This window comes from Eurosta solidaginis, chromosome 1 (assembly GCF_040869045.1).
Source record: "Eurosta solidaginis isolate ZX-2024a chromosome 1, ASM4086904v1, whole genome shotgun sequence".
NCBI lineage: Eukaryota > Metazoa > Arthropoda > Insecta > Diptera > Tephritidae > Eurosta > Eurosta solidaginis.
Genome location: NC_090319.1, coordinates 323,735,292 through 323,754,304, shown reverse-complemented (window position 1 = coordinate 323,754,304; position 19,013 = coordinate 323,735,292). Strand labels below are relative to the sequence as shown.

Below are 19,013 nucleotides of genomic sequence, written 5' to 3'. Positions count from 1 at the left end.
CGTTACCGGTAAAATAGTACCCAGAATATTATGTAACCGAAAATCGTTACCAGTTCTTTTATTCGCGATTCTGGCCAAAGTGGTAACGCTGTTATCACCGAAAAACTCACCAATGTCTGTGTTGGTTTTCTTCGCTTTACCCATGGCGGAACGATACAAAGTGGCAGCATGCGACAGCTGAATATAAACTTTTTTTATTTGATTTGATACATCAACCTCCGGCGCAGTACTATTTTGACATTTGTCCATCGAATTTACAAAAACAAAGTACATGGAATTTTTATTTATGTTTATAGGTATGTCACCATGCTGCCACCTTGTATGGTTCCGCCATGGCTTTACCGAAAATGTGTCACTCGTAGATACGAGGTTAACGAATAAACGAGACGATGTGTATATATATACATACATGCATAAGTTTTTACATAGCTATATTGTAATTTGGAAGTATATAATGTAAACACATATATAATATATAGCAAGAGGCAACACTTTTTTACTATTATCTGTACTTATTTGCGCTTACAATTCTTTATTTTTCAGTTTTGCCTTTTTCTAAACAACAGCTGTTGTGGTTATTTCGATGTAACCACCTACTTTTGTGGGTAAAAAATTCTCCGGCTACTTTCGCGGATAGAATACCAAAAGGGTGTAAAAGTTTCCACATGATTTCGTTACCGTGGTGAAGAATGTTGTTACCACACTAGAATCGGGGCGTTAGTATCGGGTATCTGGGACTGGGACTAGCACTGGGACTAAGACTGGGACTATGGCCGGGACTATATCTGGTACTAGGAAGGGGCTTAGGACTGGGAATAAGGGTTGAGAAGAATAAGAAGAACTAGAGAGAAGCAAACAGAAGAAAGGAGAAAGAGACCGGAATAGAGATAAAGTAAGGCGAAGATAGCGAAATAAGGATGGATGGAGTGGGGGAAGGAGAAGGAGAGAGCTAGGGAGAAAAGAAGCGATGGAAAAGATGGAGAGGAAGAAAGACACGCAGAAAGAGGAGTAAATAAAATGTTAAAGAAAAGAAGGAGAGATAGGGGGAGAGAGTAAAAAGTAAAAAACTATTCAAAGTTATGCAGTTAGACCAAACTTAGGCAAAAAAAACCAGGTTTGCCAGTTCTGCTAGTAGTAAATACATACATAAATATAAAAACCAGCGTTTGCAGCTTTGCCCCAATTTTCAATTGTTGTCATTTAAGGCTTTTAAATTAATTGATAAAAATATACTAATTGGTACACATACTTCACATGCCCATAAAAACTGTATTCGTATTTTTAAGATACACCGCAAATTATTTTTCGGAACTCGAGTACTTTTTTCTATTGTTTTCGCTTAGTTTCACCTGTCAACAAACAAAGCACAAAAAATCTCCAGAGCCAAATTAAACGACTTCGGTAATGAAGATTAATAAATGTCAACAAAAGTTTTGTTGCTCACGTCATTTGTGATGATGGTAGGTCGTCAGAAGAAGTGTCGTTGATATTTAGATAATTAAGTTAAGAAAAAATAAAAAAGAAAAAATTCAATTGAAACGGACAGTAATTGTTGGAGAATATTAATCAAAAATCATGAATAATGGTTTATTGAATAAATGTGCAAATAAAAAAATAAATAAATAAAAATAAAATAAAAAAATTTTAACCACTTTCTTTATATAAATGGACAAAAATCAGCGAAAAATGTCTCCTTATATAAAGACATATTCTTGATAAACTTTGATTTTTAAATTTTGACATAGAAATTGCAAAAATATTTATGAGAAATATAAATATATAACAGTTTGTATTGTGTCATCGGCTGTCATCGACCTCTGAATTAAGCTCTAAATTTTTAGCCTCTAGCTCATCGAGTAGTTACTTAAAACCCGGTTTTAAATTTCCAAATTATTATCTAATTTTTTCGATCCGTGCACCACCTAACGGAATTTTTTCTCCTTTTGTTCCTTTGTCACGGTGTCTTAACCTGTCTCTGAGGTTTCATGTTTGTAGCTCAATGAGAAGTTACTTTAAAATCGATCTCAAAACACCAAATTTCCAAATTCTTATCTAAATATTTCGATCTGTGCGCCACCTAACGGAATTTTTTCTCCTTTTCTTAAATTTTCGCGGCGTCTTCTCCTATCTGTGAAATTTTGCAGTTATAGCTCAATGAGGACTTACATAAAAATCAATCCCAAAATTCCCTCCGTTTTGTACGATTTTTCTAAATATCTCATCCCGTGCGCCCCTACCGAATCTTTTTATATCGTGTCATCGAACTCTGAATTAAGTTTGAAATTTCAAGTCTCTAGCTCATCGAGAAGTTACTAAAAAGCTGGTTTGAAAATTTTCAAATTCTTATCTAATTAGTTCGATCCGTGCACCACCTAACAGATTGGTTTCCTTTTGTTGCATTGTCACTGTGTTCTAACCTATGTGTAAAGTTTCACGTTTTTAGCTCAATTGGAAGTTACTTAAAAATCGATTCAAAGATTTGTATGAAAAGCGGACAAACATTCCACTGACCTAATATAAAGGAAGTAAAAATGTACGCAAATCCTAAAAAATTACACACAAATGTTATGACAATAACAGTAGTAATGAGAATGCTTGGGCTTTTATGTGAGTACTTTTGCACGATTATAATAATTGCCTTGTTAGCCAAATTCGAATATGTGTTAATTACGCGCCAATTTATGATAACTCGAGTTCTAGAAAACCATTCAAAAGTATTTAAGAAAAAAATATTTAATCAACCTCACGCACAGACAAAGGTGTATTCTTGATATAATTATGAAAGAATTTGATTTTGTTTATATTATATTAGTTAATGGATGCTCGCTTATCCACGCATAAAGTGGTCTTTCGCCACACTGCGGCTCACTACACGCCCAGAGGCTAATCACTCAACTGCCAGTCCATCATCGCGAATCATGTGACGGCAAATCAAATAAAAGCCGAACAATGTATACCTAGTTGTGATATTCCTTACATAGTTATTTGGCGCTTAACCGTTTAAACGGTTTTGGCCATTCAATAAGTCGCGCTAGTCGTTTCTTCTTTAGTAGAGGTCGCCATCTTCTCTGCTACCGTAGGCGGGTTCCGATAACAATACCTTCTTAGCTGGAGCATCATCTTTGCTGTTATCGTTGTGATGTTCAGTAAAAGAAACATAAAATGCTCAGAAATTTCGTTTTCTACGAGAAATGTATCGCCAGTATTTCGATATGTTGAGTCTAAATCTAGGGGCCCATTAAGCTCATGTATATATACTTGGCGCAATTCACCTCCGAAGAGATTTAGGCGAGCTTCTCTTCCAACTTGCGCCGTGCTTCTTTTAATTTTCTCTGCAAATTGGCGGGACGGGACCTACATGGTTTTGGCACGAGATAAACGATTCTAATATTTGGACTCAGAACTTTGGTGGGTGGCCAAATGTATTGTGGCGAATATTAGCATCACTAGGCTGTTAGTAAGTAACGCAACAACGAAACATAGCAAGCGGCAACACTTATGTACAAGGCAACGAAGAGATATCTCACACACATACATGTAGTCATCAGCCGAAGTAGTTACTCACACATACACACGCTATAAGAAAACCATATACTACAAATATACATGTATATAGCAAGCATGAGATGCAATTGTTCTCGAACTGTTTGCGAAGTGACTAGACCTTAGGAGAAATAGGTGAACCAGAAAACTGAGAGTATAAAAGCAGCACCAGCTAAGGAAGCAGTAATCAGTTTGATTTAAACACGCTTTTGTGAAGTACGTGATATCGAAGTATAATTGTACTACTCCCAAAGTAAATTAAATAAAGACCATATTGCAATACTGAATATTGGAGTTATTTATTCGACAGTTCATCGATACGAACGTTAGCAGAAGGTGCAAAATATCAGAACTCTCTAAAATTCGTTACAGTATCAACGACTAAATCTGTGAGTGGGGGGTTATCACTTGCAAATATTGGCTATAATCGATAGGGCTCTTGTTTACTACCAACTATTCATGTACCGCATTCCTAAAGGGCGGCTCGCGTCGTCTTCCTACTAAAGGCGGAACAGATTACTATTTTATATCCCAAAGATTACAAGTATAGATCAGGTTAGGTTGAACTAGTCAGTCCATGAGGATCTCACATAGACTCAATGAGTCTATAGTGTTAACAGCAGTTTGCTCGACGAAACTGAAAACCCCTATCAAATCTGGTTAGAGCTGGATGTACTTCAATATAAATTAAACTTTTTCCGATCGCCTGTTAAGAGACATAGTTGAACGTCTTGTCAACGTCCAAGAAGAATTCTAAGGCGTACTCTTTGTATTCCAAGGCTTTCTCTATTATATATATCCACCCAATGCAGTATCATGTATACCGATATGCTTTTGGAGAACTGTTTTTTATCCATGTTGGATTATATATAGACATCTATCAGCCTCCCAGTTTTTAGCAGAAATGATGTTAAGCTAATGTGTCTGTGGTCCTTAGGATACATATAACTGATATTCCCTGCCTTTGCTCGGAAAATGACAGGAGCAGTATAGCTGAGAAAATTCAGGGTAAACCGCAATGGTGGAATAGAGATCTGTTGAACGACTATAAACTTAGAAGGACTATAAGCTTAGAAAATTCCTGCGGACGGCATGACTGCCATTAAAAGTGACTAAAATCTACAAACCCGCAGGATAGAGGGGTTGGAAATATCGTTGACGAAGTAGTCGGGCTAGTTCCAGAAGTTGCTATTACCGGAGCATACCGGATTCATTCCCGGAAAAGAACTGCACCCATATGCAATACTACGGTAAAACCTCGAGTTTTGAGGCAAAAACTACAACAACAAATACTGTCAAAGTTATATTATGCTATGTGTTAAATACAACTTTGTATGAAAAATCGAACAAACAAAGAAATGCATTGTCAAATCGCACGCTGTCCCAGTTCATTTTATTTTGCTTAACCAGCAAATGTTAAGTTCATCTCTTTCTCCCTCCATTGTTTTGATGATCTTTAGTCATCATTGTCGATATCGGTTGGTTGGAGTGGCGAGTCCCAATTGACTCCAATTAGCGCTAATGCGCTGTTTTGATACCACAAACTCGTGAGTTAACCAATAAAAGGGTGTTGTAAGAAGGCTAATAAACATTTTCAAGCGAATCAGGGAAACCCGTCCCCCTATATCCATCCCGTAGGATTTATAAATCTGAGAAGCTCTCCCAGCCTAACATCCTTGAGTTCCGGGAGGCTTTTGAAAAAGGGCTTTCCAAGAAACTTTATTCTGCTTCGGCAGTGTGCTGGGCATTAGCACAGCAGATGCTCAACCTTTTCTTCCTCCTCCGGACGCTTGCAGCTGCGACAGGAGGTATTGTGTTCCCGTCCCATCCGTGCCGCATGTACCCCAATTGTCCAATGCCCCGTCAGCACCTCAACTACTCTGGATATATCCCTTCTGCTTATCTTAAGGACAGCTGTAGATCGTTTTTCTTTATATAATGGCTACATGCTCTTGGACACTCTACAGGTCCAACCACCTATTGTTGGCCTCACTCAATCAGTGCTGGCAGATGCAACCCTTGATGAGCCCCAGGAGTGCACTGACCTCCTTCGCTCCTGAGACATCAAAACCGCCCCACGGCATGCCAGCTCATCCGCAAACTCGGATGGGCACCCATATCAGGGTAACCATCTACCGGCTCGCCAGAATCATGGCGCTCTCCCTACACTGCCCAACCAGGTTTGATGATATCGTCTCTGACCCGAGGGCCTCAAGAACCGCCTGGCTATCGGAGAAAATGGCTACCCTGTTACCGTTACCATTGATATCCATTAACTCTTTACACGCCTCTTGGATAGCCCCTTGAGATGCCCTAGAATGCAGCCGTTTCCTTGAAAAAGCGATATACCGGTGGAACATTGCATATCACGTTTAAAGCTTCCGAGGGGCACGACCTAATTGCCCCCGTGATCGCTCCGCATGCAGATCCGTGAACTTTCCGTAGCATGTTAATTATGTATTTCATCTCTACCGCCTTCCACCATACCAGTGCCCCGTATGTCAGAATTGATCGAATAACTGAGGTCCTCAGATCCCACTTTTTACCTAGCATTCCTTTGCAGGCATACATAGCCACGTAGGCTCGTTTGACTCTGTGCTCTGTGTTAAGCCTCCTGTTCAGCTTTGGTGTTAAAAAGACACCTAGGTATTTGGCCCTATGAGAAAGACCCAACTCCTGGCCATCAAGAATGGGAAGGTTAAAACTTGGGATTTTCGTCCTAGTTGGGAAGGGCACTAGCTTTGTCTTTGAGGGGTTAACGCTTAGTCCAGCGGTCTCCGCCCAACAACTCAGCTTCCTCAGTGATCCCTGCATGATTCCACTAATCACATTGGGACACAGACCAGATACCAGTATTACTACCTCATCCGCGTAGGGCACCACTTTAACCCCATCCATGTTGAGTTGACGAAGTGGTGACAACACGGATGTGCCGTGATCTCACTAGCCCCCAGTTTAGCGCGTACCATTTTGGACCGCAAAGCCGTCCCTCTCCAGTTTACGATAGGGCCCTCTATACCGAGTACATGAAGGGTGACTTCTATTGCTTCCAGCCGGACATTATTGAAAACTCCCTCTATGTCCAAGAAGCAGCCAGAGTATATTGGGAAGGACGACTCTACCTTGTGGACCACTTCCTGTAAAGCGGTCTCTGCTGAGCGACCCCTGAGATAGGTATGTTGGGCTGTTGATAGCACCGAGGTATCCAACCAACCGCGAACGTGGACATCCAGTAGTCTTTCAAACGCTTTTAGAACAAACAACGAAAGACTGATGGACCTGGAATCCTTAGGCTTTTCATGTCCCCTCTTATTGATCTTAGGGCTGAAGACCACCCTGGTCCCTCTTCAATTCAGGGGCACATGATTAAGTCGAATGCAGGCTTTAAAGATGCGTTCCATCCAGGGTATCACCAGAGAGCGAGTTTTTTGTAGCATCGCTGGGAAAATACCATCCGCCCCTAGGGATTGGTATGGCGAAAAACTGTTGATAGCCCATTCTATCTTTTTTCCGTTATAAGTTCATTTATTAACCGGAGGGAGGATATTACCCCTGTATACTCACTCGGTTCCAATTAGCTGGAACTACAGCCTGGAAAGTGCGTTTTTACCAGCAACTCCACTGTTTTTGCGCAGCTCCCTGTCCATGATCCATCTTCTTTCCTCAAGAAGGATGGGCAGGATTTTTCCTTCGAGAGAATTTTACCAATCGTCGAAGATTCTTTAGTTGACTCGATAGAAGAGCATTCCGTCTTTGCCTTCTGGATAGCTCTTTTGTAGCACCTGAGATTATCTTTATACGATATCAGTAATGCTATTGATTTTCATCGCTTACGGCTAAACTTCGTCTAATAGTGATTAATTAGCATCACTTTAACGATTAATTAAAATCTGCTTTAAATAGCTACCAAATTTATTTCTACATACAAATATACATACAAACATACACACATAAGTATAGTAACGTATTTTTGTAAAATCCGTTCTTCATATAATTTACGACAAGGTCATTGTCTCTGGTTATTTAACTATTTAAAGTTAATTGTTTTTCTTTGTAAGAAGAACAGATCTTTTAACATGTGTTGGTACAGTGGGCCCAATGATGATGAGATAAGGGAGGTTTAGGTAACGGATCACATTTTATTAATTCCTCAAGCTATTTTGTTGTTTTAGGCATATTTCTTTATCGTAATTTTTTTATTTGCAACTTAGTTAAATCAAAATTTTGTTTAGGATAAATAAATTCCTGAAAAAATTCTTGAAGTTAGTAAAATCAACAAATCAGGTTAGTTATCCTTGAATCAACAGAAATTTAGTTAAACTGAACGAATTATGGTTAGGTCAGGTTGAAGTGGCTTTCCGAGTGCACACTTAGGCCAGCGATATTAGGCCGGTTGCGATACCACGAAAATACACCATTAGCTTTCCTCTTCGAACCACTTTGAAGACCTGATAAAGGCTACGAAGTTCTTGACGTCATGCTCCACGACCTGGCGCAGATTATGTAGAAATGAAGCTCCCAGAAAGCGCTGCCTTGCGCCACAATAGGGCGCTCCTAGGATTTCTGCGTGCATACCTATAAGGCAATGCCCAGTTAGTGCCTCTAAAAGTGTGGAAATTCTATCCTTACTTAGGTTGTAAGCGTGAGGGGATCTTTTAGGATCTAATTTTGCACAGATCTCCTGCGATATCCGACACCCCGGCATTTGTAGCCATCTTTCGTCGGCTTGTTCGACTGTAATGCAGTTTCCCCCGATGTCCTTGTATCCCGGGACCCATGTGAGGTATACATGGTTCTGTTGGGCCATCTCTTGAAGAGATCGACGAAAATGAACGAGTATGAGCCATTATATTTGATGGCAACTCCGCTGTCGCTGAAAGTTAAGATTTCTTTGCCGGTATTCTGTGTCCCTATCTTAACTGCAGCTTTCATGATGGCTGAAAATTCTGCCTGGAAGACGCTACGGTGGTCGGGTAGTGTGAAGGAGTGTTGGAGGTCTAGGTCCCTTAAGAATACTCCACCTGCAACTCCACCGTTTAGCTTAGAGCCGTCCGTGTATATGAAAATGATAACATCCACAGCAAAGCACCTATCCGACACCGCCCAATCATTCCTATTGGGAATGTTTATCATAAAAATGCTTTTCGCAACTGTTGTGGTCGCACAGCAATCCGAGCTAGGAGGGAGAAAACTTATTTGTTTAGTATACTATTATCAATAACAATGATTGGCCATTTCAACAGCGAACAACTATAAATATAATTTTAAAGAGCAACTTACGCTCACGGAGCTCACTACTTTGCTCTTATGACTATCGTGCTACAGAAATCTCTGTCATATCAACATCCACTGTTACTCTTATGTTGACGGAAATCTGTTATTTTAACAGTTTTTATTGGTAATCTTAGGTCGAAATTAATAATTGTTAGTTCACAGAGCAGAATAAAGTACGGGAATTTTATAAAGCCATTTCTATTTCTGTACGTAATATGTGTTTCAAATATGAGCCAAATTGAACTAAAAATACGATTTTTTTAAATATATCGATCCATGCGCCACCTAGCGGAGCTTGTCATCGGGTTCTGAACAATATTCCAAGTTTCAAGCTTGTTGCTTTTCGGGAAGTTACTCAAATTTGAATTACAAAATTCGTAAATAACGCTCGCTACACAGAGTCAAGCTAAATAAAAGCGTTTAAAAACAAAAGTGCTCCGTGTAAAATGCGCGTTTTCTGTTTCTTTTTATTCCAATCTGCCAGCATAGCTAACGGCAAGCTAAGATCGCCTAAAGTTGAACAATTTAGAATTTAGCTATTAATCATTTTGTATCTACTTAAACAGGTACTTGAACTATGATGCTTCACATAATTCATATGGCATATTCAAGTAGTTATTTTAAATGTTGGATTAGAATTATGTAAGCTTCTCAAAATAATTACTTTGCTTATTGCTGATACTTGTTTAACATTAAAACCTGTTCAAGTGCGTATGCAAGCCACTAAGCTGAAGTTTTAATGCAATTGATATTTTCTATGATTATTTTTAGCATAATAATTAAATAAGTAAAAATTTTTTGATACTGAATAATTCCTATAAATAGTTTAACAAAATTGAAAAAAAAAGAAGTAAGGAAGGCTAAAATCGGGTGAAACCGAACATTACATACTCAGCGTGAGCTTCAATTGTACATTTCATTTCAGATAAATTACTTTTCTACAAACACGTGGCACCGCCCGTTTAAAAAAAATGTCTCCCCATTTCCTCTTACAATAAAACTTGATAAGTGAAATATCATTGATTCAAAACTATTTTTTGCTAAGTTACAGCTAATTGTTCTAGTCTACGACCCTTTTAAACTTGTTATACTCAGCTGAGCAGCGCTCACAGACTATATTAACTTTGTTCGCATAACGGTAATCCGTAACGGCATAAACTAATCGAGATAGATATAGACTTCTATATATCAAAATGATCTGGGCGAAAAAAGAAATTTATTTAGCCATGTCCGTCCGTCCGTCTGCCCGTCCGTCCGTAAACACGATAACTTGAGTAAATTTTGAGGTATCTAAATGAAATTTGGTATGTAGGTTCCTGGGCACTCATCTCAGATATCGCTATTTAAAATGAAGGAAATCGGACTATAACCAAATAAAAATAGGGCAATGAATCTTGGTAGGTGGGTTGACCTTATGACGCAGAATAGAAAACTAGTAAAATTTTGGACAATGGGCGTGGCACCGCCCACTTTTGAAAGAAGGTAATTTGAAAGTTTTGCAAGCCGTAATTTGACAGTCGTTGAAGATAACATGATGAAATTTGGCAGGAACGTTACCACTATTACTATATATGTGTTAAATAAAAATTAGCAAAATCAAATGAAGAACACGCCTACTTTTTAAAAAAAAGTCAAATTTTAAAAGTCAAATTTTAACAAAAAATTGAATATCTTTACATATATAAGTAAATTATGTCAACATTCAACTCCAGTAATGATATGGTGCAACAAAATACAAAAACAAAAGAAATTTTCAAAATGGGCGTGGCTCCGCCCTTTTACATTTAATTTGTCTAGAATACGTTTAATGCCATGTGTCGAACAAAAATTAACCAATCTTTGTGAAATTTGGTAGAAGTATAGATTCTAAAACGATAATTGTTTCCTGTGAAAATGGGCGAAATCGGTGGAACCCACGCCCAGTTTTTATACACAGTCGTCCGTCTGTCCTTCCTCTCGGCCCTTAAAACGGTAACTTGAGCAAAAATCGATATATCTTTACTAAACTTAGTTCACGTACTTATCTGAACTCACTTTGTCTTGGCATAAAAAATGGCCGAAATCCGACTATGACCATGCCCACTTTTTCGATATCGAAAATTACGAAAAATGAAAAAAATGCCATAATTCTATACCAAATATGAAAAAAGGGAGGAAACATTGTAATTCGATTGGTTTATTGACGCAAATATAACCTAAGAAAAAATTTTTTAAAGTGGGTGTGACACCTCCCATATTAAGTAGAATAAAATGAAGAAATTCTGCAGGGCGAAATCAAAAGCCCTTGGAATCTTGGCAGGAATACTGTTCGTGGTATTACATATATAAATAAATTAGCGGTACCCGACAGATTATGTTCTGGGTCACTCTGGTCCACATTTTGGTCGATATCTCGAAAACGCCTTCACATGTAAAACTAAGGGTCACTCCCTTTTAAAACCCTCATTAATAACTTTAATTTGATACCCATATCGTACAGACACATTCTAGAGTCACCCCTGGTCCACCTTTATGGCGATATCTCGAAAAGGCTTCCACCTGTAGAACTAAGGCCCACTCCCATTTAAAATACTCTTTAATACCTTCCATTTGATACCAATGTCATACAAACACATTCCAGGGTTACCCTAGGTTCATTTTCCTACATGGTGATTTTCCCTTATTTTGTCTCCAAAGCTCTCAGCTGAGTATGTAATGTTCGGTTACACCCGAACTTGGCCTTCCTTACTTCTTTTATATCTAAGTTGCAGTGGTATTTAACCGATCTCATCCATTTTTTCTAGAAATATTTCCTGCTATAGGGAAAATTTGTGTACCGAATTGTATTACGATCCCTTAATTTTTCTTCGAGTTATGGCTCCCGAAACATAGAAAATTGCTTAGTCATAAAAGGGGCGGTGGCACACCCATTTTCAAAAATTTTAGTGTTTTCCAATTTAATGTTATAATTAAATTTAGAAAGTAAAATTGTATTGATACAAAGCCCTTTTTCGCTAAGATATAGCTTATTTTATTCGTCCACGACCCTTTTAAAAATCTTTTATATAAAAGTGGGCATGGTCCTTACCCCATTTCGTTAATTTTTCTTCAAAGCATTCCTTATAGTAAAAGCAACCTCTCTGCCGAATTTTGTTACGATAGGTTTAACGATTTTTGATTTATGATTAATAATATTTGTAAAATTGATTTTTTCACAAGTGGGCGGTGCCATGCCCATTTTAAATTTTTTTTCATATTTTTATAAAGAGTCTCCATATCAGTCCCCACGTCAAATTTCAACATTCTAGGTGTATTTTTACTAAATAATCAGGTTTTTTGTGTTTTCCAAAATGTTATATGTGACCCGGTCTATGAAAAGGTGGCTTATGACTCAAAAAATAAATTGCGAGAAACAGCTTTTTGAAGCTGTTTTTTCCGAGAAACAGCTCTTAACAGTCATAAGCCACCTTTTCATAGACCTATTCTGGGTCTAGATAAGCTGTACCAAATTTGGTGAAGATATCTCAATATTTACTCAAGTTATCGTGTTAACAGGCAGACGGACGGACGGACATGGCTCAATCAAATTTTTTTTTCGGTACTGATGATTTTGATATATGGAAGTCTATATTTATCTCGATTCCTTTATACCTGTACAACCAACCGTTATCTAATCAAAGTTAATATACTCTGTGTGCAAAGCACGCTGAATATAAACATAGAAGCCAATTTGCCGAAACAACTGAAATTAATTTTTTTTCACTATTACATTTCTAAATCGGCTATGTAGTGGCTCATGATAGAATAAACCAGACAGGTGGAGTCAATATTACAAAAAGGAGTCGCATTTGACAATGCGCGCCCTCATAAATTTAAGTGTTACTTCTTATCAACAACAACTGCAACCAGGCTAAGTGCCTCGGGGCAGCTTGAGCGCCGACCATACGTCCATAGTAGTAGAGCGTGATCAACTGCAGGACGAACAGACTACCTGATTCCCTATCTGCGGTTAGAGGGAGTTCTTAAGGCCACAATAGAGGCGCAAGGGTGCTCAAATGGCAGGCGAGGCGATACATGTGTACACAGATGGTTCCAAAGCAGTGGAAGGAGTAGTGTGTGCGGTATACTATGCTGATCCGGCAATAAACGGATCCTACAAGCTGCCAGATTACTGTAGCGTTCTCCAAGCGGAAATATTTGCCGTAACCAAAGCAGTAGAAATACTAGAAGAGAATAGCTTAAACTACAACCGTGTTAACTTTTATATTGACAGCCAAGCAGCAATTAAGGCAATGATCTCGCATAGCACATCATCTAAAAATGTGTTAGAGTGTAAGCAGTCTCTGGAAAGAATCGGGATAGGGAGAAGCATACATCTATATTTCGTCCCAGAACATATGGGAATAGATGGGAATGAAAAAGCAGATGAACTAGCTAAAAAGTGCGCATCCCTTGAAGCTACGTAGACGTCCCAATTAGATTGGACGAGATTAAGAGAAGGCGAGAGGTGCACATAATCGACCAAGCGGGAAAGGCGTGGGTTCAAGCGCGGGGCTGAATGATTTGATCTTCAGTATATCGCATTGTCCACAATTAATGAATATGGAACATACTGTCAATAAGATGATTGACTATCTGGAACAATATCATAAATTTGCGGATGAGTATCTGGGAGGCATGTAATACAAAAACTCGAGATTGACGGTATACGGCCCGAAGACCCAACATTAGTCTATGTAAACCAAGCGCTGAGGTAGGCTTATTGAGCAGAAAGAGGTGGCTGGAGTAAACATAAATATCGCGGAAGAAGTTTAACCGCAACGATGCTTCAACAAATCGGAGCTTATATATTTATCTGATGGCAAACAAAAAATATATTTTTAAGTGTTAACAAATATGCATGCATATGTCTTGCCCTGTTGCTCGTTAAACGACGAATAAACCACCACCACTACGATGATAGTATTCTTACCAACACAGTCAAACTTTCAGTTTTGGTGGTCACTGATTTGGACAAACATGAAATATTTCCAGTCGTATGATCAAACCTGGCAGAAATTGTGTCAGAAAATGCAGGAAGTGTGAGCTGCAGGAGGAAAGTGTTGAGCACGTTCTGTGTTCGTGTCCTGTGCTCGCCAGGTCTTAAGCTGGGTCCTAGAAATTGCTAGTATCTGCCAAGAGGACGGATTTATTCTACAACATATATCCTGGCAACTGATTTGGGCTCTTTCGTTTGGTCGTCAAACAAAGTCTGGTAACACTATGGACACATTCAGTCCATGTGACCGGCCAGTTCAACCTAACCTAGCCTTCTCTATCTATCCACCTGGCTCTCAATCTAACACTCTTCCTCTTTCATTTCCTATCACCTTTGCATTTTATAGTTAACCTTAATAGGCTCGTTCAATTTCCCTATCCCTTTCATTCTTCCGTGAATCTTCCCGCTTTTCTCTTACTTTTCCCCCTCATATCAAAGTCTAACTCTTACTATTTCTCTTGATCTTATCCTTATTCATAATCTAGCTAACCTTTTTTTACTACCTTTTCTTAAACCACAGCCCTTATTCTTACTTTTACTCTCACTCATGAACTTCCTTTTTACTTTTCCGACTCCCTTCCAACTTCCTCCACTTTTTCTTCCAATTTCAACTGTTTTCTCTGCTCTTTTTTCATGTCCCCGTGCCTAATGTGAAGATATATTGAGCTTGACTTTTTCCGCACATTACATTACAAAGCTAGTAAAAAAGTAGCAAAATAGTACAAACAATTTTCCTTCCCTACTACTTCAAAATTCATGACAGAATTATGAGGGCCGTTGAATTTTTATTGTTGTACTACTGACTTTACCTGTCTGGTTTTATTGTTATGGGGAGGCTGTAAACTCATGATCAAGTTCGTTGCTTGAGTCTTTCGTTAAAATAAAAGAAGTATTTCGATTGTTGTATGATTATTGGATTGGGTCGATTTGCATGGACGAAAGGCTCGAACATTTTTTTTTTTGGGTATGAGTATTGGAACTTTTTTTTCCTGAGCCCAAATCCTATCGAAAAATCGATGGCGCGATATCGGTTAATTAATCGACCCAGTCTAATGATTATATTATTACTTTACTTAAATATTTCTTAAAATTTTTTTTTTTGAATCAGTGAATCACTTCACTACATTTTGTATCACTCACATTGAAATACTTATGAGGCAGGTGTTTTAATTGTAATTAGTATTGAAGGTTTTGGAATCGATTTTATAACTCGATGTAGTCAAAGACAGGTTTTTCGAAAGCGCCAAACACACTAAAGTGGGATTGTAAAATTATTTAATGTCACGAAAAATTTAATATTTTTTTTTTTTATTATTTTTGTTTTATTTTTCAAATGCTTAATTTTTTAGAAAATTTTATTTCTTATTTTATTAAACTAAACATTTTTTTTCCGGTAACTGTCTCAACACTAAAATCCACCACAGTTTTGAAACGCGCGCGCTTTATTTATTCCAACCGTCTCAATTCGCCGATCACTTAAGATTGAATAAATAAATATTTGGTGGTGCGAACACTTCGGCTTGCGGCAAGCAAATAAATGAGATTTGTGTTGTAATTTGTTTTTCTTTAAAGCAGCAATCAGCATGATAAACGCAGAGCAAGTCATAACACCAAACTCAAGTCACCACTACACGGCTAACCAGCCAGCCAACCAACAGAATCTACACCTCGTAAGCGAATCAGCTGTAATCTGGTATTGGTAGATGATGACGCTGAATATTTCGAGTGTTGGTGAGAAACGTGCGGCGATGAGTGGAGCAGAGCACGATAAAAAGACATTTGAAAAACTTTGGTTGCATGAGGTAGTGGCAGCGTTGGTGGTAGCATGTGCTGGTGTATTTGTTTGTGTAGATATGCATTAACTTATGATCGTGACAATGTGTAAAGTGCAAGAATATCAACAACAACAATTACGGCTACATAATTATGTGCACAGTAGCAACAAGTTAGTAATTTATTTGTAGCAAACAGTAAATTGTAATTTCTTTGATATCTTGCTCTGCCTGACGCTTTGCTACGTGAGGCGCTGAACTTGTGTGTGAGTGCAGATCGATTTCCTTGGTAGACAATGTAAGCATGTATGCAGATAACTAGCTCTAGCTGAGAGATGGAAAGTAGTGAGCGAATTCAGTGCCGATGGATTTGACATTGATTTTGACAAATTTAAAAGAACCTAAAAGTTCTAATTTATCAATGACTCGTTTTAAATAAATTATTTGTGATATTAGAAAGGGAGGCGCGGAAGAGAGATAGAGGGAAATGAAGGTTAGGCTAGGTTAGGTTAAAAGGACCAGGCCAAGAAGACTGCTTCCCAGCCCAACACTAAGGCCACCAATGGGCCCATTGTGATGCCCTAGAAACGGTTTAATCAACCGCTGCTCTATCAGCGACTGCAGTTCAAACCACTTTGTGGAATCAAGAAATTTAACTAACGCCCTAATATCGAGCCTGGAGACCTCCGCGAGATCATTTAAAAATGGTAGACCGAAGGCGGCCAACCTCCTTTTGCTCAGTGCCGGACAGTGGCACAGTAGGTGCTGCACACTTTCCTCCTCCTCAATACATCAGCTGCGGCAGTAATAGTGGGGTATGACGCCCATCCTAGCGGCGTGAGTACCTGTCAAGCAGTGACCGGTAAGAACCCTTATTCATGGTCGAAAGTCCTGATTTATTCAGGGTCAAGAGAGCGTTAGTGCGACCTTTATCATAGAATGGCCACACCAACTTTGGTGTCTCGCATGTAGGAAGCGCTGACCAGAGCATATTCGTCCTACCTATAGTGTTCGTGCTCACACGGAACTTAAAAGAGGCCATTGGTATACCTACCGAGTCATTTTCAGGAAGAATATGGGCGGTCGTACATTTCCTGACCAGCTCATCAGCTACACAGTTGCCTTCAATATCGCTGTGACCAGGTACCCATACAAGGCTAATCCTGAATTGCTGGGCCATCTCATTAAGAGATCTGCGGCATTCAGTGATCGACTTTGTGTTATCAACACATGACTTCAAGGCGTTTAGCCCGGCCTGGCTTTCCGAGAAAATGATCACATTTTTCCCGTCTTTAGGCACAAGCGCCAGCTGATTTACAGCACTGCATATTGCTAAGACTTCCGCTTGATAGACGCTACAATGGTCAGGAAGCCAGAAGGAGATATCCAGTCCCAGGTCCAGTGAAAAGATACCACCCCACCTTCCCGTCGAGCTTGGAGCCATTAGAATTAGAGAAGGAGTGGGAGATATAGAACCAGATGTAGAAAGAGAGGGAAAGGGAGAACGAGAAGGGTAATTAGAAAGAAAGGGATATGAAGGATGAAAAAGGAAGGAGATGGAGAAAGACAAATAGGAGGAGAAGAAGAAGTAGAAGGAGAAAGAGAAGGAAAAGGAGCATGTAAATGGGATGCACAAAGAGAAAGAGAATGGAAAGGTGAAGGAAAGGGAGAGGGAGCTGGAGAGGGAGATGGAGAATTCAAATGTATGAATAGAAGGAGAAGGAGGAGAAGAATCAGAAAAAGAAGGATAGTAGAAGAATACGGATGGAAGTTAAAAATAGCTATGGTAAGAAAACAGGACATTCAAGAAAATAAGAACCAAAGCCACAGTTGTTTGCTAGACATATCCAGCGTCGGTGCAAGCATACAATGACTGTGTAATGACATTTTAAACCAACTCTGCAATCATCGCATTGAATCAACTATCCCTAGCATGCCAGGCAACGAAACATCCGAAATATCATTTCTATAGCTACATCGCTCTTCAATCTGAAAATAAAACTTTACAAGCTTCATTAAGTCCCAAATAGCCACAGCCCTCACTTATGGTGGAGACACAATGAAGTTTTTCATATAGACGCGTTCAACGCATTCGTATGCATGTCAGTAACATCGCCACAATCACGCAAGATGTTAAATAAATAAAATAAATGTAAGGCGTGATAACCTCCGAAGAGATCTAAAGCCGAGCTTCTCTTCCAATTTGCGTCGTGCTCCTATTCTTTTTTCCTACAAATTGGTGGGATGGGACCAACTTGTTTAATGCCGACTCCGAACGGCATCTGCAAGGCAGATGAGTTTTCACTGAGCGCTTCTCATGGCAGAAATACACTCGGAGTGCTTGCCCAACACTGCCGAGGGGCGACACCGCTTAGAAAAATTTTCTTCTAATTGAAAAAACTTGTTTCTAAAGTTTTTGATATTGCTTTTTCCGGGGCGTGAACCCAGATCATCGGTGTGGTAGGCGGAGCACGCCAGACTGGGCTGTTTTTAACTGCGAAAAATGTTGGAAAAGTACCAACGAGTAGGAAAAAAAATTTCACTTGCAAAGTCTGAAAGCCGCTTTAGTCAAAGCAAATGACGAACTCTTCTTTTTATTTTTTGCTTTTAGCAAAAGTTGGAAGTTGGCTACTTTTTCATGTCAGATGGCGCCAGTGTCGCTCAATCTGCCATTATCCTTAAAAATACGTGCAATCTAGTCATAATGCATATCTTATAAATGATGTATATTGGAACGATTTTCCGTCATCCCTTGTCAAATTTGGTTTTGTGACAAACCGGTTTCGGCGTTGTGCCATCATCAGTGTCGATTTTCGTTCTGATCTGTTGTTGTCGTTTGTCCTGTATTTATAGTTCGTAGGTATATGAGCAGGTATTGTCAAATTGATGCTTGGGTATATTTAGTTATGTGTATGTGCTGTGTATTCATTCAGAACCGAGGGTGGTTTACTAATCGATTTGTGTGGCTGACTGGGGTAGGTAAAAATCTGTGATTTTAGTCGTCTGACCTTCTTTGTCGGTTTTTTATTTTGGTGTGTTAATTGTTTTGTGTTTATTTGTTGTTGTGTGTTTGTCTGTTGTACCTGTGTGATTAAGTTGTTTCCTGTAAACAAGTTTTAAAGGCTCGAATATTATGTCAGAAATTGTGTTTATCTGTTCGTTTATTATTCTACCGTCGAATGTTTTCTGTTTGTAGATTTCCATGTTTTCGAGTACGTCGGCCCTTTTCCTGTATGTGAAGAACCCTAACTGTTTTATTGATGTTTGCTGGGGAACATTCATTCTCGACCATGTGATTCGCGAAGTTAGACTCGGGTATAATGTTTGGATTCCGTATTTTTTTGGTGTAATCTCTAATATGTTCTCTGAACCTCGTTCTTATTTGCCGAGATATGCCGATATGGGTA

At 39.0% G+C, this 19,013-nt stretch overlaps 2 protein-coding genes across 6 annotated transcripts in view; one reads left to right on the top strand and one right to left on the bottom strand.

The window, feature by feature from the left end:
• Positions 1-19,013, top strand: part of LOC137237784 (mediator of RNA polymerase II transcription subunit 13) — a 171,198-nt gene that overhangs the window by 38,014 nt on the left and 114,171 nt on the right. The gene's annotated exons all lie outside the window — the stretch shown is intronic.
• Positions 1-19,013, bottom strand: part of LOC137237785 (uncharacterized) — an 86,875-nt gene that overhangs the window by 4,835 nt on the left and 63,027 nt on the right. The window contains exon 1 of one of the 5 annotated variants that reach the window (XM_067761961.1): positions 14,975-15,366. The exons of 3 other annotated variants lie outside the window; for them this stretch is intronic. The gene's annotated coding sequence lies outside the window, so the exon portion shown is untranslated. Of the gene's footprint in view, positions 1-8,823; positions 8,878-14,974; positions 15,367-19,013 lie in introns of those variants that run through there. One more of the 5 variants, XM_067761964.1, reaches the window with a different exon arrangement.